The following is a 25359-nucleotide window of genomic DNA, read 5'->3' on the forward strand; positions in this document are numbered from 1 at the left end:
TTAGATCTCGGCGACCTACATGACATTTTTTTTTTAATGGAGTTGTTGAGGTAGCTGGGCACTTTGTTGGTGGTACATTTGTAGACAATACTAAGGGTTTTGAATATGATCCTTGCTTCAATTGGCAGCCAGTGGTTTTCTCTTCTAGTGCTGGATATATGTTCAGATTTCTTTATCCCTAAAGCCGCTCTGTGGGCTATATTCTGTAGTAATGGGATTTTGTTTAAATTGGTTTTGGAAGTTCCTAGGAAGAGGACGTTACAGTAATCTAGTTTTGTTAGGATTAGGGCTCTAGCCAGGGTGATGCAATTTACAGGGGTGAGAAATTGGCGACTGAGTGCAATAAGTTTTGCTGTGTAGGCTGTGGACGAGGAAAGGGCTGCTATTTGTTTATGCATGGAGAGGTTGGCGTCAATGTAGACACCTAACGTTTTGACTTGTTTAAGTACTGGGATCCGGGTACCGTCGATATTAATGTGAGAGTAGTCCGGGTGGAGGGTGCTTATTCTTTTTTGGGAGCCCACAATGAGGACCTCTGTTTTCTCATCATTTAGGCAGAGACTGTTCAGGGCCATCCAGTTTTGGATTATGGAGTAAACTTTATTAATGGTGAGGGTGTCTTGGGTGTAGTCGCCTGTAATAGGGATGAGGATCTGTGTGTCATCTGCGAAATTGGTGTAAATGACACCCATATCGTCTAAGGCTGAGAATAAAAGTTTAGTATATGCATTATAGAGGGTGGGGAAGAGGCAGGATCCCTGGGGGACTCCAATGGGTACTATTATAGGGTCCGCTGCAAAGTTTCCAATGGCAACTCTGGATGTACGGTCAGTGAGAAAGGATTTGATCCAGTGTGTGGCGTTGTTGGAAAGATTAAAATCTTTTTTTAGAGTGTTGCATAGTTTGTCATGATCTACCAAGTTGAATGCTGCTGATAGGTCCAGTAGCAGTAGTGTGGCTAGTTTGCCTGAATCTCTAATAGAGTCTATTTGGATTTTAAGATCCAGGAGGGCTGTCTCAGTGCTGTGATTAGGCCTAAAGCCTGATTGTCTGGCTCCTAGCAGGTTATTTTGTTCTAGGTGAGTTTGTAGTTGGTTTTAAGCTATTTTATCAATGATTTTAAGTAAGAATGGGACAGTTGTTATGGGCCGGTAGTTTGTGGGCACTAGTGGGTCTAGTGTGGGCTTTTTTAGTAGAGGGGTGACCCAAGCCGCTTTAATGCTGACTGGGACCTGATTTGTGGAGAAGGAGGTATTTACAAAGTTAGTGATTATAGGTGTGAGAGTGGGGGCACAGAATTTAATTAGGTGTGCTGGAAAGTTATCTCCTTTGCAGTTGAACGCTTTAAGTTTGGCTATAGTATTAAGTACTGTATCATGAGAGACTGGTGTGAAGTTGAAGAGGGGGGCGGTATTTTCTATAATCGTGGAGATCTGGTTGGCCGTGGATTGTTTGTCGGACAAGAGTTTTCTGTTCACTGCCGCAGCCCAAATTGTTTGATCAACCCGATCCGGTTTCACAAGTAAACCGTTTTCGATATGATCAAACTGTACTGACTGAGGACGGTTCCGACCTGGCTAGTCAGCGAACTGAACATTCGGTCTGCCGCCTAGACAAAATCAGAGGGCGTCCTTACCAAACAACTTGTCAGAACGCCCACAACCTATTAACTACGCATCAACAAGTTCTCCCAGAGATCGCCCAACTCGGACGAAGAAACTAACGCCTGACAACCCTACAAATTCTCAATTGAGTGCCCAACTTCCAACGCTTGAGGACACTTCAACTAGCTCACATTCTTGCTCCAATGGCTCTTCCTCCTCAACGCAAAAATCAAGTCTTTCGGCAGCAGCAGCAACCCAGCTTTACAACAATGTGCTTGCTGCATCTTCAATGGCGATGATTCCTTTCACAAAACTCTATGAATCAATCCATGATGTTCTTAAAGACCAGACAGCCCTAATAGCGGCTTTTTCTGAAAAAATGACAAAAGTGGAAAACTTTAACAATTTCCTCACAAATCAGATTTCAAGAGAGGCATACCTCACTGTACGCTGGCAGGAGCGCCTGACTGATCTAGCCGCGCGTCATCATTGTCAAAATGACACCTTATCAGAAGGCCTATTGGACGCATTAAAATGGATGCGCCACAATGTCGATGTGACCACATGCAATCCAGTGCTGCCGCACACCAATGTCGATAAAACTACAGGACAATTAACAACTGTGTCTACAATTGAAATACCGTCAAGTGGTATGCCTAACTCTTTGGCTAGGAACAAAGTAAGTGAAATACAAAGCGGTCCGGCACCTTTGAGCGTGCCTCAATTTGGACAATTCAATTTAACAAACCAGAACTTTGCTCCGTCGGCACAACTATTACATCCAGTTCGGATGCAAGCCATCCCCAAAAATGTCATCCAAAATGCTCCAACGGAAAATTCTAACATGGCCTTGAGCCAAACTGAAGTGACCAAAGAAGCTCAATGGCCTGTATTGAATTCGTCGAACGAGAAGATCCAGCCAATTGCGATACACGCATCTCGGTGCCCGACAAACTCGTTTGGCATTTATGAAGGAACTGCTAAATCAATAACTACTGCCCAACCAAATGCATTACCTGTTAATTCACATCTATCGAAGTGTCCTCCCACTAAACACTTGCAAGAAGCCAAACGACTACGACTAACAAAAGGAAAATCCAAAGTAAAAAAGTTTATCAGAAACCTCTGCTCTCCGAAGCAGTTGGGCCTGTTCAAACGAGTGGATTCATCAAAAGATGTGGAGGGTAAAATCACTGTTCCTACAGCAGAACGTGTTACATCAAATGGCGCCTCAGCCGCCATGACAAATAAAAGGAGAAGAGTGGAGTCCGAGATCGGTTCTGTTGATAGTTCCGTAATCGGCTTCGAAATAGACCTTTGTGACTTATCCACTTATTCGGACCAAGGAGACTCAATTGAGGGCCATGAAATAAGGGGAAATGATTATTCACATTCTCATTTGAAATCATTCCCTAGATCAACTAAAGCACGTCCAATCAAAAGCCCAATCCCCACGTTTTCGAATCTCCATGATGGAAAGGTATCTAAAAGATCTCGAGAGCAACTCGAACATCCAAACGAGCATTCATCAAGATGGAACCCAAAATGCACCTTAACCCAACAGAGCAAAAAGGTGCATTATTCCTCAAGGGTTCATCAAAATCACTCTTCTCTTCCAGCACCCCAAATTGGGAAACTACATCTTCAAAACATTCAAGATGACGATAATGATGTCAATCTAAATCGTTCTAACGTGATGATATTATTCAAATGTATCCCAGCGTTACGTACTATTGAGTCAGATGATATTAAGATCGTGGAATATCCAACGGAACTTACTGCCGATCAAGTTGTATTGCACATTGGATCTGCTTCAGTTCGAAACACAATTATGCGAGCTTCTGAAGAATTATTGGCCTTTGGCTTCGATATCATGACAGAACCATCGGTGCAGATAAAGAGTGTCAATAGTTGCACTCCACCGCCCTTAGTCAAGCACGATGCCACTCTGAGTCGCTTTGACCTGAGGAAATCGATTGCCGAGGTCTCAACACGAGAAAATCAAAACATGCAAAATAGCCACAGGTCGGCATGAGAAAATCACAAACCTAGTACCCACAATGTGAGAAAATAGCCATGATCTGTAGGGCGTGAATCCTGGTGCGAGCTCCTATCCTGGAACACGAGAGGGTTCACGCACTTTTTCAACGACTTTGATATTAACCTACGAAGGGTCATTGTAATTTGCTTACAAGAAACGTGGCTTGGCGATGCTCCGACAAGAGACGGCTTTCAAATCCACTTGAATCCGGCAGTGAAGAACCTCCAAGGTCGTCCCTACTCGGGCCTCCTAACAATGATAAAAATCAACATTTGGTGGAAAACACTGCAAACTTTCAATCCTAATCCCTTTATTCAGGGAATTGTCATGCAATCATCCCATACCAAACCAGAAGAGCGTCAGCATCTATTGATTATTAATGGATACTGGAATCCTCACAAAATCAGTACAGTGTCCTTTCTAAAAGCTACCACTCTTATAGATAATGCAGTAATATCCTACAGAAACCTGTCTATAATTTGTTGTGGAGACCTAAATTGTTCCTGGTTTGGGTTCGACGTTGACCAACAAAAAAATCTACCGTTGAAAGAAAATGAGATCTCTAGTCGTAGTCGGGCCTGGAAGATGGCTCTAAAAAAACATAATTGCCATATGGTAAACGGAAATGCTAAAGGAGATGATCCCCCGGTCTAAACCTGGCACCATGAGGACACACATAGCATTTTGGACTACTTCTCGATATCACAAAATATGGTGGAAAAGATAATTCAGTTGAGTGTTGATAAAATGATTAACAGTGATCACAACCTTTTGCGACTCTCATGTATGATGAAGTGGGGACATTCGGATGGGCACTATGGAATACCGATCACAGTCAACGCAGGGGGAAACCGCCTACGAATCAATGGACCGCAACTTAGAATATTGAGTGACCAGCTATTTAAACTTCATGAAGATCATCAAGTAAATTATGCCCCGTTGGTCAGCCAATTTAAAGGCATACTCTAGTAAAAAATGTTATTGTCCCTATGGGTCGGCCATGTTTTTTTAAGGCTAAGTGGCTCGATTTTAGAAAACTTTCCTATGGACCTTACCGGAGTTTTCGTCCATTAAACGCACGCGAAAACAAGCACCTGGGAGCCGCATATCTGGGTCATTTAAAAACAGTTTGTTTCATTCCTTTTCACAGGTGGTACAGGCTGGTGGCCTATCGTTCCTATACATGGTGGCTTCACAGGAGGCTTGGACACCGCGTTCGAAGAGTGATACCCGCCTGTGCCGTTCGTGCCATTAGAGAAACGTTCCCGAGTGACAGCGGTCAGTACAGGGGATTTTCTCTCGCTGTGCTGCAACCTGACCTGTATAATCTTTAAAGTCTTGTATTTTTGTGTCATGAAAATAAGATACAAAATAAAACACCACATTTATTTTAACAACGTTTGTTTCGATTTTTTAAATGAATCACATATATCTATACTATCAATTACCATTGGATTATACAGACCTTCGGGTCTTGGCCACTATAATACACTGGTTGAAGTGTGGGTCTGTGCTCACAAGAATCTGCGGTATGTGGCATTTGTTATTGATAAGCAACGATACACTATCATTCATATAAAGGCGATATACTGTATATTGATATAAAGGCGGTTCGCGCCGGTGGATGCTCGCTGGCATGGGGGGGGCTGTCCGGGGCGCGAAAGGCCAAGGTGCCAAACAACATGTACACTTCAAAAGGTGTCCCACGCCAAGGGGCCATCGGTCACATGGCCTCCTCAGACCCCGTGTCTTCAGCCAGGCCTCCTCTTGAAGCAGGACGCCCCCCTGCAATCCACATAAGTGTGTCTCCATTCAGCAGTCTTCCTGTGCCTTATCTGCACGCCCCAGGCCCTTCCATCCCACCCCCCTGTATCAAAGGCAGTTTGCGCCGGTGGATGCTCGCTGGCATGGGGGGGGGCTGTCCGGGGCGCGAAAGGCCAAGGTGCCAAACAACATGTACACTTCAAAAGGTGTCCCACGCCAAGGGGCCATCGGTCACATGGCCTCCTCAGACCCCGTGTCTCCAGCCAGGCCTCCCCTTGAAGCAGGCCGCCCCCCTGCAATCCACATAAGTGTGTCTCCATTCAGCATTCTTCCTGTGCCTTATCTGCACGCCCCAGGCCCATCCATCCCACCCACCCTCTATCAAAGGCGGTTCGCACCAGTGGATGCGCGCTGTCAGGGGCGGGAAAGGCCAAGGTGCCAAATTACATGTACACTTCAAAAGGTATCACACGCCAAGGGGCCATCGGTCACATGGCCTCCTCAGACCCCGTGTCTCCAGCCAGGCCTCCCCTTGAAGCAGGACGCCCCCCTGCAATCCACATAAGTGTGTCTCCATTCAGCAGTCTTCCTGTGCCTTATCTGCATGCCCCAGGCCCATCCATCCCACCCCCCTGTATCAAATGCGGTTCGCGCCGGTGGATGCTCGCTGGCATGGGAGGGCTGTCCGGGGCGCGAAAGGCCAAGGTGCCAAACAACATGTACACTTCAAAAGGTGTCCCACGCCAAGGGGCCATCGGTCACATGGCCTCCTCAGACCCCGTGTCTCCAGCCAGGCTTCCTCTTGAAGCAGGACGCCCCCCTAAGACCACGACATACATACGTCATTCATTCACAAACACACCCCTGTTCCAAATACTTTATAAACCACCTGATATGTCTCATGAGAACATCTTTGTGCTTTGCAAGTCAACTCCTGAACGTGTTACCTGGCAACCACCGAGATCTACGCTAATCTGGTCGTCGTTGTGCTATCCGTGAACTTCTGTGACCGCTTAGAGCAAACCCATCAGTGTGCTACCTGTGGCCACCCACCTATTCTCCTGCAACATACTGCTCTGCTTGCTGAATCCGACTGTTTGTTGGTCAAGGTAAGGCCATGTATCCTAGTCATATTTCGCAGATTTTTAAATTTCTATCTATTTGCGAGTAGAGTACACAATAGTGCTATGTTCATTGGTCTCATTGCTATTGACTATAGTTTCCATTGCTATGCTATCAATAGATCTATTTATTTTCATCTGTGTCTATTGTCATCGAATTGCATCCTTCGGGGATTCAGTCTATGATGTAAGCATGTTTCCTTCTCGTGCAATACAGAACATCCAAGGGATGAGTCACATGTTCAGATTTTAGTCACATCATTTATACATTTCTGCAACTTATGCAAATACTAAGCTGCACATAATGAACTGCTACAGTTCCTGCGACCAAAACAAACCTTTCATTGATCATTGTATGATTCATTTACTTTTGTATCAAATCTTTATTCTTGAAGATTGTATAATAATGTCGATATTTACTTTTCAGATTTATCAACAATGCCTGCCTGTTTGATTAGCGGTTGCCCTTCGAAGACCCATGCGAAATCTGAAGGAACTACAATGCATGTATTCCCGAAAACTGTCGATCGAATAAGAGAATGGGTCAGACATTGCGGATATCCACTGGATGAGCTGGAAAGTAGAGTCCAACAAGTCTTAGAGGACAAGAGGGGCGATCGATACAGCATCTGCAGCCGGCACTTTTCCTTGGACATGTACACAACTTCTTGGGTAACAAAGAAGAATAAACGGCGAACTACACGGAAATTGCTCGAAAACGCTATTCCCACTCTATTCGTCCACATTCCGCCACCGGTGAGTCAAGTGTCCGGATTTAGCTTTCGGCCTTGCGGTAGTGTGTAGCCGAATGGATTAATTGATATTGTAGGTGTTCTATCCCTTGTAATAATTTCGATATTGATATGAGTGTATAGTTTTTTGAATAATGACATTTATCAATATATTCTTTTTCGATTTCATAACCCACAAACGCAATGTATATATATATGGGGACAGGGAACTGTGCTGTATTGAGCATTTTTCAAGTATTCTGTCGGCTTACATGGCTATTTTTAATATTGGCATTTCATTATCAATCATTAATTGACCTTTACAACTTCTTGACTATCCCTTGAATCTGAAGCAAGAACATTCTACATCCTTGACGTGGTCGCAGTTATCAACCACTTCTAGCGCGTATCAGGTAATCTTATTAGGCTAATCCGCTACATACTTGTTTTATGCATGTCAAGTAATAGTTTTATTCTATCATGTAATTATTTTACCGAATGCTTGGTTACTGCTTTCCAATTGATATACACCTTAGTTATCGTCCACTGGTGTTTGTTTTCAGTTATAATTAGTGTTATCCATACTAATGCAAGTACTGTCTTTCAGGGAGCTGCTGAAGCGTCCGCCACATCTACAACATTTCTAGATGTTTTTCAACATCAGGAGGTATGGATACTGACAGCTCCATCGAGCATCATCATCAGAGCTGGAATTCTTGTCGTTTCATTGTTCTACACAATGTTTCATTCGTGGTTAGCCGTTGATATGTACCTGTGCTGTCGACCCCAGGTGTATGTTATGTTTTCACAATTGTAATCCTCACTAATGCAAGTACTATGTTTCAGGCAGTCGATGGAGCGTCAACCCCTACACTTGATGCAGAGCCTGACATTCAAGTATACGAATCGGCGCAACAGCTTTCGGAAGTGCGCACTACATTTGCAACATCCATAGATATTCTTCAGCAGCACGAGGTATGGATACTGACAGCTCCATCATGCGTGATCATATAACGTGATTCCATTTGCTATACTTTCTTCCCTATAAACGCAAGTGCTGTGTTTCAGGGAGACGACGGAGCTTCCATCCCAATCACAACATCTCATTTAGATGATGCAGATGTAAAGGGATCGTTGAAATAAGTCGATGAAATGTGATCATATTTGGATTTTCCTTGATTCTTTTGGACAATGCATCTTTCGCGGTTATCTCTTTATATGTACCTGTGCGTTCGACCCCAAGTGTGTGTTATGTTTCCAATATTGAAAACCATACTAATCCAAGTACTGTGTTTCAGGGAGACGACGGAGCTTCCACCCCAATCACAACATCTCATTTAGATGATGCAGATGTAAAGGGATCGTTGAAATAAGTCGATGAAATGTGATCATATTTGGATTTTCCTTGATTCTTTTGGACAATGCATCTTTCGCGGTTATCTCTTTATATGTACCTGTGCGTTCGACCCCAAGTGTGTGTTATGTTTCCAGTATTGAAAACCATACTAATCCAAGTACTGTGTTTCAGGGAGACGACGGAGCTTCCACCCCAATCACAACATCTCATTGAGATGATGCAGATGTAAAGGAATCATTGAAATAAGTCGATGAAATGTGATCATATTTGGATTTTCCTTGATTCTTTTGGACAATGCATCTTTCGCGGTTATCTCTTTATATGTACCTGTGCGTTCGACCCCAAGTGTGTGTTATGTTTCCAATATTGAAAAGCATAATAATGCAAGTATTGTGTTTCAGGGAGATGCGGATGCCTCCTCTCCAATACAACCATTCATGGCTGTCCATGCAGAGCCGGAGGTATGGATACTGACAGTTCCATCGAAATAGATCATCACTGGTCGAATACTTGTCGTTTGATTGTTGCACACAATGTTTAAATCGTATTTGGCTATTGAGATGTACCTGTGTGTTCGTCCTCACGTGTTTTATGCTAACAATATTTTGATACGTAGTAATGAAAGTACTTTGTTTCAGGGTGACGATGGAGCCTCATTCCTTGCTGTCTATGCGGATACAGAAAATATACTCGTTGCAGCACAAGAGGAAGGGAGGACATGCGGAAACGAATCGGAGCTACAGCGTGCAGATGTTGAAGGTCGAGTCAAAAAAGTTGCAAAGAAAAAAAAACAAAAAAGGTTAGTTACAAACAGTTAATAACTTTAAAAAAAATTTGGTGGTGGGGACTATTTTATGTTTTTTTCTAGTCAATTCTACTACACTCCATCTTGTGTTTAAACTGAACATCCCTTTTCCAATCTCTCCTCCAGTTACCCGTGGGCATCAGAACTATACACACACAGACATTGAAGCGAATGAGAGATGTGGCTTGCCAGACCATGTACACTATGGAGGAACTATTAATTGAGGCGAGGCGTGTTCAGGCTCGAGATGCTCATGGCCAATGGCCAGAACATGAATTAGCTCTGATTGGAGACTACAGCAAAGTTGCATTGGACCATAGCTACTGTGCGACCGGACCACTACAAGAAGATGTTATTGAATGTATTGGAGATAGCTCTGAAGTAGTTGCAGATCAATTTACACAATCTACACCAGCCAAAAAATTGCCACCAAAAAACATGTCGACATTGTTGTGTTCTCCCATCAATGTTGAATTAGCAGATGTTGAAATGAGAGAGAATTAACCAGCCGCAGCATCCATAGACGCAACAATACTTGATAGCAGCGATATTACTTTCCAATGTGTTGACATCTCCACAAAGTCAAAAGCTGAAACAACGTTGACGCAGGATGACAGTCTAATGAAAGAGAGCAAATACATTGTATTCGACAGTTGCTTGATGGAAATTATAAGTATGCTGAAATGTGTGCATTCCGTTAGAGGGAAAGTATGTGGGAAGCCATTGATTAATGTGACTCGTGAAATGAAAGGCACTAAAGTCAAAATAAATGCCGCCTGTAGATTAAATCATAGGTTCTCATGGTCTGCACAACCGATGCTGGGGAAACTGCCAGCAGGCAATCTACTGTGTGCAGCTGCATCACTTTTTAGTGGCTCCAGTTTTAGAAAGTTAGAGGCTTTCTTTCAGTTTGTGGGACTCCATTTAATTTCTAGTGCGCTGTACTACACATACCAACGTGATTATCTGTTTCCGGCCATTAGTGATGCTTGGAGAATTGAACAATTGTCTCTAGCATGTACATTCGAAGGCAAACGATTCAGGCTAGCCGGCGATGGACAGTGCGATAGCCCTAGGTTTTCTGCCAAGTACTGCACTTACCACTTTCAGGACATGGATAGTAAGAAAATTGTGAGTTCGGAGGTCGTGCAGGCAACACAATGTACATCCTCAGTGGCCATGGAGAAACTAGGATTTATAAAATCAGTGGAACATCTACAATCGAGGGGGATGGACATCGAGCTCATAGCCACGGATAGACACGTTTCAATTGCCAAGACAATGAGAGAGCAGTTCCCACATATTAAACATCAATTTGACGTATGGCATCTTGCTAAATCAATCAATAAGAAAATCTCGGCTGCAGGAAAAAAAAAGGTTTTGAAAGTATTTTGCAGTGGTCACATTCTATCACCAACCATCTTTGGTGGAGCTCAAAAACTTGCGAGGGGTCAGTGGAAATGCTACTTGAAAAATGGCGGTCACTGATGCACCACTGTACCAACGTTCACCGCTGGACAGCAAATGAACATTTCCACCAATGTGAACATGGCCCTTTGTCCCCAGAGGAGGCACGGAAGAAGAAGTGGTTGATTCCATCATCACCGACACACAAAGCCATTGAGAAGATTGTTTTCGACAAAACTCTATCAAGAGATTTGAGAGGACTGACAGAATTCTGTCACACAGGAGATTTGGAGGTGTTCCACAATATGTGCCTAAAGTACAGGCCAAAGCACTTGCATTTTAGCTTTCGGGGCATGAAACATCGCACTCTACTAGCCGTCTTGGCCCATAACAGCAATATCGGACGTGAACAATCTAGGACTAGGGGCAAAGTAAGGATGCCTCGCTACACCAAGGTGTTTTCAAAACGAAGTAAGCAATGGGTGATCAAACCAGTCTATGATGAAATGCAGTTCGACTTTGTGAAAGGCCTTATTGTTGCTGTGTTAGAGAAGCACAGATATGGAATTTTGGACGTTTCTGAACAGAGCAGTGATCCATTGCCACCAAACATTGCGACTGTGCCATGCCCACCCGATGCACAGCTGATTGTAAAGTACAAATCGCGGTTTAAATAATTGCAATAGGATTGTATTTTTGTAAATAAATGTTATTGTACAGTGTACCAGTAAACCTAACCCCCAACTTCACCATCATGGGTGGCGAAGAAGCTGGGTGTCATCTTTGAATTCTCTCTATTCACCTCACATATGTGTATGTATATATTTTTCTCATGTCTCATCTCATGTAAATGTAAATGCTGCGCACTGTTAACGGAGGGGAGGCTTGCGTATTGCGAAAAATAAAACAAACAAACAAACAATAAATCTCACTTTTAACTCAACTCCTGTGGTACTTTATGCTTTCCCTGACCTTCCGCAAAAAATTAAATGTTTCAATTTGGGCTGCAAAGCTCGCAGACAACGGGGACAAAATTGGGGCACTTAGAACACGCCAGCCAAGTAGGCCGTGGCATTTGGGAGAGAAGCCAGTTCGCATTTGCACATTGAGGCGCACTACATAGACGGATTCTAAACTTGAAGTTCTCACAGATGCCTATACTAGGTGATGTTGCAAATAAAGAATGCGAAGGACAGTGCACAGATGAGGCCCACAAGTCGCACTGAAAGTATAAGGGTCTATTGTTTTTTTACCTTGAGACAGGGACCATGCAGAAAGAACTACATTTGAAGGGAGTGCGCAATAACGTAAGAGACGATAAGGCAGAAAATTCAGAAACTAGACCGAGTTTCAGTTTTAGGTCAGTATACGAAAAATCATTGTCAAGAGCACGGTCCGTTTTACAGACTGCATTACGAAGAGACACAATGGAAATTTCAAATATAATGTAAGTAAATCTTTACACACTTTTATACCGGAATGAAGATTTTGTGAATGGATGCATGAATAAATGAATGAATGAAGACTGTAAAAGATGTTAAAACTGTTCGTAGTGGGCACATGGGCATGCAGGTTCACTGGTGTCACTGATCTCGCTCCTTGGCCCAGCCACTTTTCCCTGCACTACGGGACTGTCTCTGTATCCTTCAGCCCCTTGTCCCGGCATTTACCTTGCACTTGCCACCAGCTGGCCCTATTATTTAATTTGTATTCAACTATCCTTGTACAGCCCATCCCCATGCGCGATCAGTATACACTTGACACTCAGTATCACTATGCACTTGAGTATACGCGCGTTACAAATGCCATATCATATATCATATCATTCCTCATGCATGTAGAGTGTCGTTTATCATTGTGTGTTGCCCTAGATTTATCTCGTTACTTTTCGCATTTATGTTAGAGAAGAACATACTCCATTGAACTACCCTTGCAAGCAAATAGTTTCTGATCGGCCGTAATGAATGAAATGAGTAATATTAATGAAGTTCGGCTAGTGAGACTAATTATCATTTATTTGTTTTCTTAACAGGTATTTGATCCCGTTCTGCAACTGCCACCTGTTTGAGACACCGGCGGACGGATTCTTCAGCAGACACCTGCAGCTTCGTGTCAACAAATGGAGCACGATCACCATATTATGGGACGATCGCCAAGGGCCCACATGCCCTTACGCTGTACTAGTGGCTAAAAGCAACATATCAACCTTTAGGCTGGACTAGTGCCTAGTTGATGGAACAGCCTTGCGGTTCACCGTGCTTCCAAAGTGATTCTTTTTACGAAAATGAACACCCTGTGTGCCATAATGGAACAGCGCGTGACCCAAGATGAAACGGAACAGTTATTGCGGATACAGATAAAAGAAAATAAATGTCTTCCGGAGTTCATATGAATATTCTCTAAACATTTGATGCCAAATAAATGTACTTTACCAAATGTACCGTGATGCTGTTTCATTGTAAAGTACAGTTTCATATTCCGAATTGTGGCGCGCTGTGTTGTGAGTTGATCTGTGTTGGTTTCCGGGTTCTGTGTGGAGTCGCGCAGAAGACGACTGGGCGCGTTTGCCTACGCAGCACAGTAACGTCACGGGGAGAGGCGGGGAATATGAATGTTTTGATAATGTCAGGCTCAGGGGCGGGGGAATTGATTTAGTGCCGCAAAAGCAGGTGAGCCAGGGCGATCGGGGAAAAGATAGGATTATCAGAAATGGCGGCTCCCAGGTGCTTGTTTTCGCGTGCGTTTAATAGACGAAAACTCGGGTAAGGTCCATAGGAAAGTTTTCTAAAATCGAGCCACTTAGCCTTAAAAAAACATGGCCGACCCATTTTTTACTAGAGTATGCCTTTAAGTTCTCAATGGTCGCGGCTCGGTCAATGGGCACGTCTCATAAACATATGGCATGTACAATCATTGCTGAACAAAAGAAAACCATGCGGTCCGATATAAGACGGCTGAAAAGGAACTTTAGTCTTCTCAAAAAGCCAGACGAGCTAAGAAAGGAAATCAAACAAGGCGACAGATGTACCGAAATTGGTTAAAATCTCATAAAATGATTAGTCAACAAAATAGTACCGAAGAAATGATGAAAATTTTGGGGACCAAAAATGTGAGAGAAATATGGGCCATCCTAAATACGGGAAACTCTCGTAGCCCTGCTATCATTTCTACTGAAATAAATAGTGCGACTTGGGAGGATCACTTCTCTGAAGTTTATCAGAAGCCACAAATCAAACCGTATACAGTTACAAGGTCCGCCAAAGTCATTTGGGAGGTGATGATGTCTGCCACTGACATAGAGAAAATGATCAAGACCTTAAAGAACTCTCATGCCGCTGGTCCAGACATAATTACCAACGTGATGTTGAAAAAACATGCCCAACAATGGGCAGTTTTGATTGAAGTCCTGCTCAAAAGGATATCCATTACAAAGCCAATTCCCGACTCGTGGCTGGAGGCAATTGTAGTACCAATATTTAAGAAGGGCAATCGGGCTGTTCCGACCAACTATCGCCCGATTGCCCTTCTTGATACAATCAGAAAAATCTTGGGCTTGTGTCTCCGCCAAAAATTGGCTGCATGGGCATCTAAGGCAAAGATTCTGGATATTCGGCAAACTGGCTTCACCCCAAGAGTAGGTGTTGAAGTAAACCTGCTCATTTTAAACATCATGAAGTTGGAAACTCTGAAGACGAAGAAAAAATTGTTTCTAGCCTTTATTGACATGTGTCAAGCCTTCGATAAAATTAATCGTGGCTTGCTTTGGTAGAAACTGCAGACCTGGAATTGTCCGAAATCCATATTGGAGCCGATACAAGCTCTCCATACCGGTACATCAATGCAGATTCGGTTAAACAATCAAGGCGACCTGTCAAACTAAATTTTTACACACAGGGGCGTGAAACAAAGATGCCCCATGGCAGCGGAGCTCTTCAAGCTCTTCATCGCAGATCACTTGGACCAGGATCACTGTTTTCCCCCTAAACTCAACAGCACTCAAATAAAGTGCATAACATATGCGGACGATCTCGTGCTTATCAAATGTACTCAAATTGGGCTACAACGGATGTTGTGAAACCTCAATGAATATCTAAAATCCAATGACTTGGAACTGAATGTTGAAAAAACAAAAATAATGTCTATCGGTTCCTCAAGATCTCAGGAAGACAAAGCATTTAAATGGAACATTGAGAACGACATCCTGACGCCAGTCAACTCTATTCGCTATCTTGGAGTCATGTTCAACAACTCTTTAAACGAGCATCACTGGAGGCAAGATTTAGTTGCTCGGATGACTCAGTTTGCCATTCAGGGAGCCAAGATAAACGGAGATTATGGGAAATTCAGCTTATCGCCCACTATAACATTCTACTTACAAAAAGTAATCCCAGCTATAACTTTCGGCGCAGAGGCCGGCTGGACGGCTGGAATATGGCTCCACAGATATGGCACAAACTCGAAGCGATATTTTGGAGGCATATGCTAAGATTACCATGTTGTGTATCCATCACTGCGATTCGTTATGAACTTTCCCTGAATTCTTTATATTCAGTGGTAATTTGGGAATGTGTGTAGTTCCAACAATACCTGCCTGTAAAATCTTTGTCACAAATCCTGATGTCTCCAATAATAATCTGCTGGTCAAGTGGAAATCAACTCTGGCTAATCATCTAACAAATGCTGACATAAAAATGGACGACTTCATTAATCTCCCGCAGTTGGCTAAAAAGAAATTCGAAGCCTGGTCTTGGATCTATAACTCAGAACGAGCCAGACTGAAACCTACATTGAAAGCCGAAACCTGTTTTCATAGATTGAATAAACCTTGCAGATACTTATTAAAGTGTCCCGCACTCTACTATCGAGAACAATATCTGAGGTTTCGATTAAATGCCATGCAAACTAAAGAAATGTTGTGGCAACGAAAGAACAAAGACACATCAGACAATGTTTGTCAATATTGTTTGAATAACATAGAATCGTTACATCACTTGGATAGTATGCCCAGGGTTGATTACTCAGCGCTCATGCCATCTTGGGTTATATGCACCCCAGGATGATGACATGGCAAACTGGTGGGGTCGGGTGACTGCAGGGCATGATATAAATCTAACATGCGCTGTGGTAAATTATCTTGATTCTCTTATTTTTTTACGAAAGGGGTTACAAGTAACTTCTGATAGTGAAGCCAAATTGAATGACACTTGTCCAAGTTCTGTTTAGTGGTCTAAATAACGTTTTGTGTGGCCTTGGCTTCACTGTAACCCCCTACATATTACTTTTTACTTTTTATTATCATCAAGTATAATGCGGATATCATGCGTTATGCTGTATTTGACGTATTTATCTTGTTGAGATGTTTGGATGTTCAGATGGGAATTTTCTTTTGTAACAAAAGTTGTGCTTGATCGACTGTTCAGTTGTGTTTGCTTGACTGAAGTTTCAATTAAAAAAAGGTAATAGTCTTGCCATGTGAAGACATGATCACATGAATAGTCCATAGTGTCTCTCCTGAACTTTCTTATCATTCTCTGTTTTATTTCTTGTTTCTATGTTTCTAATTTCCTGTTGGTATCTTCTAGGATTTGTGTCAATTCGTCCTGGGATAGTAGAATATTTAATTGATCTTGTAGTTCTGTAATGTCTGAGTCAATTTTGGACAGAGATTTGGCCAATTCTTCAATTGTCAACAGAATCAGATCTAACGAGCATTTGTTTAGGATCTGGTCCCATTTTATTACAAACTCCTTGTTTTCCTTACATAGAGTGGGCCGTAGGTATATGCTGAAGCCACGGGGGATTCTTTTGGCTTTGTAACATTGAGCCAAGGTTGAGGCGTGTAGCTTTTGAGGGAGGCTAGTGTAGTCACATGTTTTGTGGTAAGATTTTAGTAAATGAACTAATCCAGGTGAGGGTGCAGGACCTTAAGCAGTGCCACTCCACCTCACAAATAGTAAGTGAGTACTGTACAGAAGGTATGAAAGAGTAACATGAGCGCACACTTCTTATCGTAAATCCAATTAGGTCTGGGTATGTGGTGTGAAGGGGACACCGGTGTCCATTTGTTTAGGACACTTTTTCCTCTTTATATATTCGTGACTTTTTGTGCCAGATCGCATTTTTCTCCCCTGCACCTGTGAGCATCTATCGAATTTCTAATACCAATGCCTAATTGGATTTACTATTAGAGGTGTGCACCCTTGTTACTCTTTCATGCGCTAAAATGTCCACAACTTCAATATCTCTAGAAATAATTATGCATAAAAGAGTAATCTGATAGCAAAGATTCAAAAAGGTTGAACGGTCTGACGGATATTCATTGTAACGGCAGAAAAGACTCTGAATTCTAATAGTTCTTCTAATATAGTGACCCATATTTGTCATGTCCTTGCCATGATACTCAGTGTTAGAAAAGCTCACTTTGGTTGTATTGGATACATTTTCCTAGTGCACAAGCTCTGAGTACCATCCAAATGATTGTGTGCAACCTGTCATTGAATTGAAAAAGCTGTTGTATGTCTTCCAAAAAAGGCAGTCATAATTGGGATACAACTTTTTATCCATGTCCATCTGGTAGTTAACATGCTTCTTAACACAAGTGGTAATGCCATCTGCTGAGTATTTTGATGTATCTTTACTGTTGTTGTCTTTTGTAGTTTTATTTTTCATTCCCATTGAAGTAGACTTCTTCTTCTTCTTCTTTTTCTCCCCTGGTTTGCAATAAATATCCTCGATTTTATATACATCAGGTTGGTCTATAATCAGTGTGGTATGAGAGGATCTAGAGGCAATCATCTGTCTTTTAAATGAGATGTTTTAATCAGTCCTCAATTTCTCCACTTTCCTATTATTCTTCTTCTTAAGTGCCTTGGGCCTCTTTATTTTCCCTTTTTTAGTTATAATGGAGCTGCCAGTTTCTTGCTATAAGCATGTCATTGGTTACAGTAATTCCTTCAGGGGCATTAATGTCAGGGCCATCCTTCAGGATTTTTAATGATTTATTATTTGCCACCTGACAGGCTTGGTTCACGCTCTTTGCTTTAGAAATTGTCTTACAACTAGGAGTGGAAGTGTGAACATCAATCACTTCCTCAATGGAGATGCCTTTAGCACAAGCCACATTAGTATTAGGTCTACTGGGGATAACTAATTATAAAATGTGCTTAAGATTGTATTTTTTTTATTTTTTTATTTCGTTGTTTTTAGTTTGTAAACAAACTTTTACAACATACTTATTAACAATTTTTAACATCAATTTCAGGTTCTAGGGCATCATCTAACAGACTGAACATTCAAAATTGAAATGAAAAATAGTAACTAACATTTTTCTTTTTTAAAACAGCTATTAAAAACAAGATTGTAGTGTGTGTTATCGTTGTGTGCTATATAGTTACACAATGTTTGACCAAAGTGGTCAATAGTCACTCCGATGCTTAGAATTGTGTGCTGAGGATTCAGAGTTGTAGGATAAGTTTCCTGATACAGCTGCCTGTGTACCTGTATCTGTATCCAGTGCATCAAATGGCACTGACAGCTCTTCATTCGCTAAAGTAGAATTGTGTAGAGGTAGCTTCCGAGTGCGTAATAGACTCTTCTCTAGCGTGTCCTCCATATTACAGTGTATATCATATTCCTTGTGATTAAATTCTCTAACATTAGAGTTTATTTTTGCCACATTAGTTGAGCCTTCAACAGATTTGGAGGTTTTTGGTAGATTTAAAATGTGTGAACCCAGATTCTTCATAATAGGTGCAAAGGCTGTTTGCATGCAGTATGTGTTGCCTAGACTTCCATTGTCAATAGGAATAATCGCTTTCATTAGGGTTTCAGCTATTTTAGTTCCCAAACAAAGTAGGGAAGTAGTTAAATGTTCTTGCAAGGTGGGAACGTAGGCGGAATGCCCTTGTGGTTGGGATTGGGAAAATTGACTAATTGTATCCTCTGTCTCTGATAATGGTAAGGACGAGGGAGAGGATGGGTCTTTGATTGTTTTAAGAGAGCAGGCTCTTGGGTGGCATGAATCATAAGCGTGAGCATTCAAGATGGTACAGTAGCAATAGCACTTCTTACCGCATCATCCAAGTAGTCATTTGGACACGGGTCACGGCTGTCAGGAAAACAAGCTCGCTATGTTCAGTCCTTGTGGTGTTTGAAGCATCAACAATCATCAGTCCTTCAGCCAAACAGCCGGATGACGGCAAATGCTGTCACGCAGCTGAAACGCTGCTTCAGCGTAGTAGCCCTGCTTTTAACCAGCAGGGGTTCAAAGGGCATCAGCCCTGCAGTCATCACACCTTGTGAAGTTGCCTGGAATTCTGGGCAAGTGAGTCCTAGTGAAGGAAGCAGTTGCAGCAGGTAAGTAAATACTGCTGATTAACAAAGCGCTGCTTCAGCATAGTAGTCCTGCTTATAAGTGGCAGCGGTTCAAAGGTCTCCAGACCTTCAGTCACTACACTGGGTAAAGTCACCTGGAATTCTGGACAAGCAAGTCCTAGTGAAGGAAGCAGTTGCATCAGGTAAGTAAACACAGTGGAATAACAAAGCCCTGCTTCAGTGTAGTAGACCTGCTTTTAACCGGCAGTGGTTCAAAGGGCTCCAGCCCTGTAGTCAGTACACCTGGTGAAGTCGCCAGGAATTCTGGGCAAGCAATTCCTAGTGAAGGAAGCAGTGCAAAAGGTAAGTAAACACTGTTGAATAACGAAGCGCTGCTTCAGCGTAGTAGTCCTGCTTTTAACCAGCCATTGTGCAAAAGGCTCCAGCCCCGCAATCACCTCACCTGGTGAAGTCACCTGGAAGTCTGGAAAAGCAAGTCCTGGTAAAGGAAGCAGTTGCATCAGGTAAGTAAACACAGTGGAATAACAAAGCCTTGCTTCAGTGTAGTAGCCCTGCTTTTAACGGTAGCGGTTCAAAGGGCTCCAGCCCTGTAGTCACTGCACCTGGTGAAGTCACCTGGAATTCTGGGCAAGCGATTCCTAGTGGAGGAAGCAGTTGCAGTAAGTAAGTAAACACTGTGGAATAATGACACGCCGCTTCAGTGTAGTAGCCCTGCTTTTAACTAGCAGTGGTTCAAAGGACTCCAGCCCTGAAGTCACTGCACCTGGTGAAGTTGCCAGGAATTCTAGGCAAGCGAGTCCTAGCGAAGGAAGCAGTTGCAGCAGGTCAGTAAACACCGTGGAATAACAAAGCGCTGCTTAAGTGTAGTAGCCCAGCTTTAACCACCAGTGGTTCAGAGGGCTCCAGCCCTGCAGTCACTGCACCGGTTGAAGTCTCCAGGAATTGGGGGCAAGTGAGTCCGAGTGTAGGAAGCAGTTGCAGCATGAAAGTAAACACTGTGGAATAACGAGTCACCGCTTCAGCGAAGTAACCCTGCTTTTAACCAGCAGTGGTTCAAAGGGCTCCAGTTCCACAATCACCACACCTGACATTCTTGGCAACTGAGTCCTAGTGAAGGAAGCAGTTGCAGCAGGTAAGTAAACACTGAAGAATAACAAAGCCTACACTATCAGCTCCCTGTGGCACCATGGCCTTGAGGTCCCCCCAGGCCTGGGTACATTTCCTCTGCTGGGCTACATATGCCAGAGGTACCCTGGGCATCAACCATGAGCCCAGAATACATGCGTGGTGCATCCCGTGGGCACCCACAAGGCCTACAGAGCAGTCGCCCCACCATCGAGCCAGACAGGATGGGCACAGAAGGCCAGCCCTACTGGGCTGGGAATGCCAGAGTCGACCCAGGAGGAAAGGAGGCTGTGAATTGCTGGCGCTGGAGTCTGCCCTGCCTATTGCCAGTTAAGCGGGGCGGTGAACAGAAGTTGCCAGAGACCACTTCCGGGTGCAGAGATCTGGTGGGCCGCCGGTGCACGACTGACCTGCGCAGACCTGGCCCTCTCCATAGCACAAGCGCAAACATGGTGGGGCAGGTCCCACCTAGAAGAGCCGCTTGGTGCAGCTGGGAAAATGGAGGTGTTGTCCCCAATGAAATATGCATGCCACTGAAGTAAATGAAACACTGCGGGTTGTAGTGGTGAAACACAAGTCCCACGGTGTGGGGTCACTGAAGATCTTTACACCATGGGGTGTGGAAGTGAATGCCAATGGCCCCCAGGAAGATGTTGGATTTGCACGGGGTGCAACAGATATATGGTGGCACCACGTGGTGAACTGTGGTTGTCTCAGGACTGAATGAGAGCACAAGCAGTGAGCTGCTGATGCGGTGCTCATGTGCTAGATGGGGTGGCCATAGGGTTTTTGAGAAGGCACGGGCCATGGGCGATGAGGTTGTGCCCTAGGTGGTGGACGGGAAGAAGAACAGTGCTTGGGACGGTTCTGCCCCTTTCAACAGCCGACTGCAGATCCTGGCAACTCCACCAATGATACAGCAAGATAGATACAAGAAGTGTGTAGCTCACTGCAGCAGTCACACACTGGTAACTAATGAATAAAGATTAAATGTATATGTGCTGACATGTATCTAATTATTATTAGTGTTTAGTAATTATCTTTTATACTGTATATAATTAGTAACTAGTATTTCGTTTGTTATAGTTGTGTTGGCTGTGTGCATCCTATGATTTAACATACTCTAAAAATCATGGATACTTGGATGCTATACAGCCACATTTATGCACTGAATAGGGACTTAGTTTCAAGTTTTTGTCTCATGTTGCACTTTTATGCACTAGTCACTTTACTCTGTTTAGTGATGTTTCACTAATCGTTACTATGTCATTGAGAATCATGCTGTCCGTACTACATATGCTCGCTCCATGTAGTGAACATTACTATTGTTTCTATATGGCCATACACTGGCACTGCCATCTTGAATAGGGTGCTACCTTATCCTGAGCCACTAGGGTACATTATGTGTCTCTAGTAGAGGACGTTTATCTCCTTTTCAGGGCATACTCAGTTTACCTCCTCTTTTGGCCATTAGACCTTCCTGTCACTTTAGTTTATGCATTGCATTTTTTCTATCGTGTTAAACTAAACAGGGGCATGGTTTAGCAGCAATTATGAGTTTTTAACCATATCTGACATACCTTTATACATACATTTATATATATATATGTTAATACTGGTTAAGATTATCCAGTTGTTTTATACATTAACAACTTGTATGAAGTCTCTTCTAGACATGTTTTAGCATTTGCAGAAAAATGTATACTTGTTTTTTATGCACCCCATTAGATTTCAGGCTGGGAGGTAACTGTTTCCTAGTTTTTGACGTATTGCACTCACTACATTTAATGTAGGCTTTCACTTGAAAGCTCACTTTACTATACGAGAGCGGGCGCTGTGGTTTCAGGGCAGCAGCTGCAGACATTTGTTTTCAGGGCACTTCACGCCACTAGCGGATAGATAGCAGCGCCTTAAAGATATTCTTTCTCTATCACGGCGCAGCCATATATTAAACAGGCGCACTGGCGCTTTAACTCATGATTATTTCTTTTAACATCTTGTTTAGCAAGAGGAGGTGAAGGGCTGTCTAGTTTTAATGTTCAGCGGGCATACACTTAGCATATTAATGGGGAATTATGTGGCTCACAATGGTGGGTTACTATGTATTTACATACTGAACAATGGCGAATTTGTTGCCATTAGAACCATAGAGTTCTAACCAATCAACTGTTTACGTTTTTCTCATGTTACATGCGGTCCACAACTGGGCAGACCCAATCACCTCCCTTGCAAAGGTATGAAAACACGAGGAAACTAATATTTGGATTCACAACAAGCCGGAGGAAGCTCGCGAGACGAGCGGAACGCGTGGCGTTTTCCACCCGCTGTGGGTGAGTGCTGCTAGACACCTGGTCTGCCCAGCCATTGCTATGTATGCTTTTTATGTTATTTTCACTCTTTTTGGATAAATAAATGAAATTTTAGAACACACTTTGAAGTCTTGTGTGCTTGGGCATTTTTTGGTAGGTGTTTGTGGTGGAGCTCCCTTTCTCTTCAGCACCTTCACCTTTTGTCTGACCTATATTGAGCTTAGTCTGCTCTAGCCCGATAGCACCAGATCAGTAATGAGGCAGAGCGCAATTTGTTGGCTATATCATCTGTTTAATTAATATATATATATATATATATATATATATATATATATATATATATATATATATATATATATATATATATATATATATATATATATATTATAGTGCAGTGGTGGCTGCACTATAGTTAAGGTGATTGCCTAGATTCATAGGCAAACCGAAAATTCTATTGCTAATAACTTTTGACTTGCATGACAGATTTGGCTGATAATCTCCAAACTAAATGTTTGTTTCCGGTCTCCCAACTCCCAGACTGGACATTTTGGGAAAGATTTGTTAAAAAATGAAAAAGTTATTAAGAATGTAAAAATAAAAACACTGTTTTCGGCCTACTCCCATTTATTTTCCCATAGAGAAGAAGTCCACAAAAACACGCTTGATTGAATTAGACCGAATAAGAAACAATTAAGCCATGAAGCGTTGACTTAATTTCCGGGACAGGTCTGGGGTTATTGCATCCAGTAGTTTTAAAATATTTGACAGGAAGGGGGTACGCCCTTCTCCCAAAATTATAGCTATATCTCCCATGGAGCTTTGCAGCAGAGAGGCTTTTCAGAAATGAAATCTGCCATTTTTTTTGTTTGCTCGATGTGAAATATGAAAACGAAAAGTGCAAAAAAAAGCTATTTGAAGGAGGAAAAAGGTTGAAATTGCATCAGGCTAGAGGTGAAGTTGGGGAGTTGGGCGCTGGTCTGGGGAGCAAGTTACAGTTCGGAGGTTTTTGCATTATTGGGGAATTTTCAGGGGCATCTCACATGATTACTGCGGTAATAACGCAAGATGTACTCAGAAACTAAAATGTGTCACACGAAGCAAAGAGAGAAAGAGAGAATACTTGTATATCTTATTCTAGCAAAGGGGAGTTAAGTGTAAGAACACCATGGCTACCGATAGGAAGGAGATGTGGCAGCCCGCTAATGGCCGCCCATGGGATGCGTCTGCCTACTGGGGCCAAATTGGGCACAGCCCATCTCCTGTGAAACTAACATCTTTATGTTGCATGTTGCTTAGCGCTCCTTCCTGTCCTACAGGTTTGCAGGGGAGGGTGGCTCTGGGGGTTCATCTATACCTGAGGAAAACGAGGGTCGACCTCTTGCCTCAGGCCAGGACCAGAAAGACCTGGGCTACACAAAGCTAAAGGACAGAACTACATAAGATAAAGTCCAGTCCTCCAAGATCTGATCAGCATGGCTACACAAAGCTGAAACAGTTTGTCAGCAAATGCAAGTTACAGAAAGCTGCCTGAAGTTGTACATGTCTTAGGGGAAAGGGTGAACTGAGATTCTGGTTATCCTGATTTTGAGACACTGAAAGCCACAGAGTTCTTCTGGGGTATTCATTGAGCAGGCACACGGTAGCAGGTGTTAGAATGGATTTCTAAACTCTGCTCTGGTGAACAGAAGTTTAGGAGGCCCCCCTTATTAGTGCAACAGGGCACACTTCTGGAAAGATAGCCAGAATAATTCAAGGAAGCTTGGAGAGCAGTCAAGGCTAGGCCACAGGAAGAGTGATGGTGATTAGAGGTGTTTAATGAGCACACACAGTGAAACACCAAGAATTATCATTAGACAGAAGTATACAAAATATACAATTTATTTGGGGCCCAAAAATCAACACAAATGAATTTGAGAATCAAAAGTCACAAGGGTTGGTTTTAGTTTGTACCAGTTTGAGAAAAAAATATAGTTTTGGAACCGGTTAGAATCACATGATTTATGGAGCTATTTTAAGCAGGTTACTTAGATCAGGATGCAGCACACATTAATAAGATGCATTGCAGCTAGTCAAAGCAATATTTTTGTCTACAAGCAGATGGGATTAATTCTCGCAATAGGCCAGAATGTATTAGGTGCTTTCCCGTACCTGGAAGGTAGGCAGTGGCGTCTGTAAATGGCTTAGTGAAAATCCTTGCACTCCTAATGGCCTTGAGCATGTCCGCAATAGGTAGTAGAGGGTATTTGTATTTGATAATCACTTTATATGGCCCCCTGTTGTCCAGGCATGGTTAGAGAACTTTGATATCCATTTTAGGTAGTCTGCCTGTAACACCCAGAAGACCTCAGGGTAGCCTGCTCATAGTGCCTAGAAGAATCTACGAGGGTAGCTGTTTTTTTTCGCACAGACGATCTGTTGGCACAGCAACATTGAAGATAAAGCTCCATCGGAGCTCTAAGCACATATAAACGTACCACTTCGGCAGACATCTGCCCAGGTACGGCTATCCATCCACACACATTAGAATGCAGCTACATCCTACAGCAAAATTCAGTATAGCTGTACACTTAACATTTTTAAGCCTACTTACTCCAGACTTGCCTAAACACCTCTGCCACTATGATACAGCGACAACCTACAACAAAATTCGGTAAAACTGGACACATAATGAGTCTCTTGCACTTGCACTGTGAGGAATTCGACCATCCGCATGGGGAGAGTGTGCTCACCTGGGCTTTTTGATTTTTTGATAAATGAAAAT

This window comes from Ambystoma mexicanum, chromosome 14, assembly GCF_040938575.1.
Source record: "Ambystoma mexicanum isolate Mex_15411 chromosome 14, UKY_AmexF1_1, whole genome shotgun sequence".
Classification (NCBI taxonomy): Eukaryota; Metazoa; Chordata; class Amphibia; order Caudata; family Ambystomatidae; genus Ambystoma; species Ambystoma mexicanum.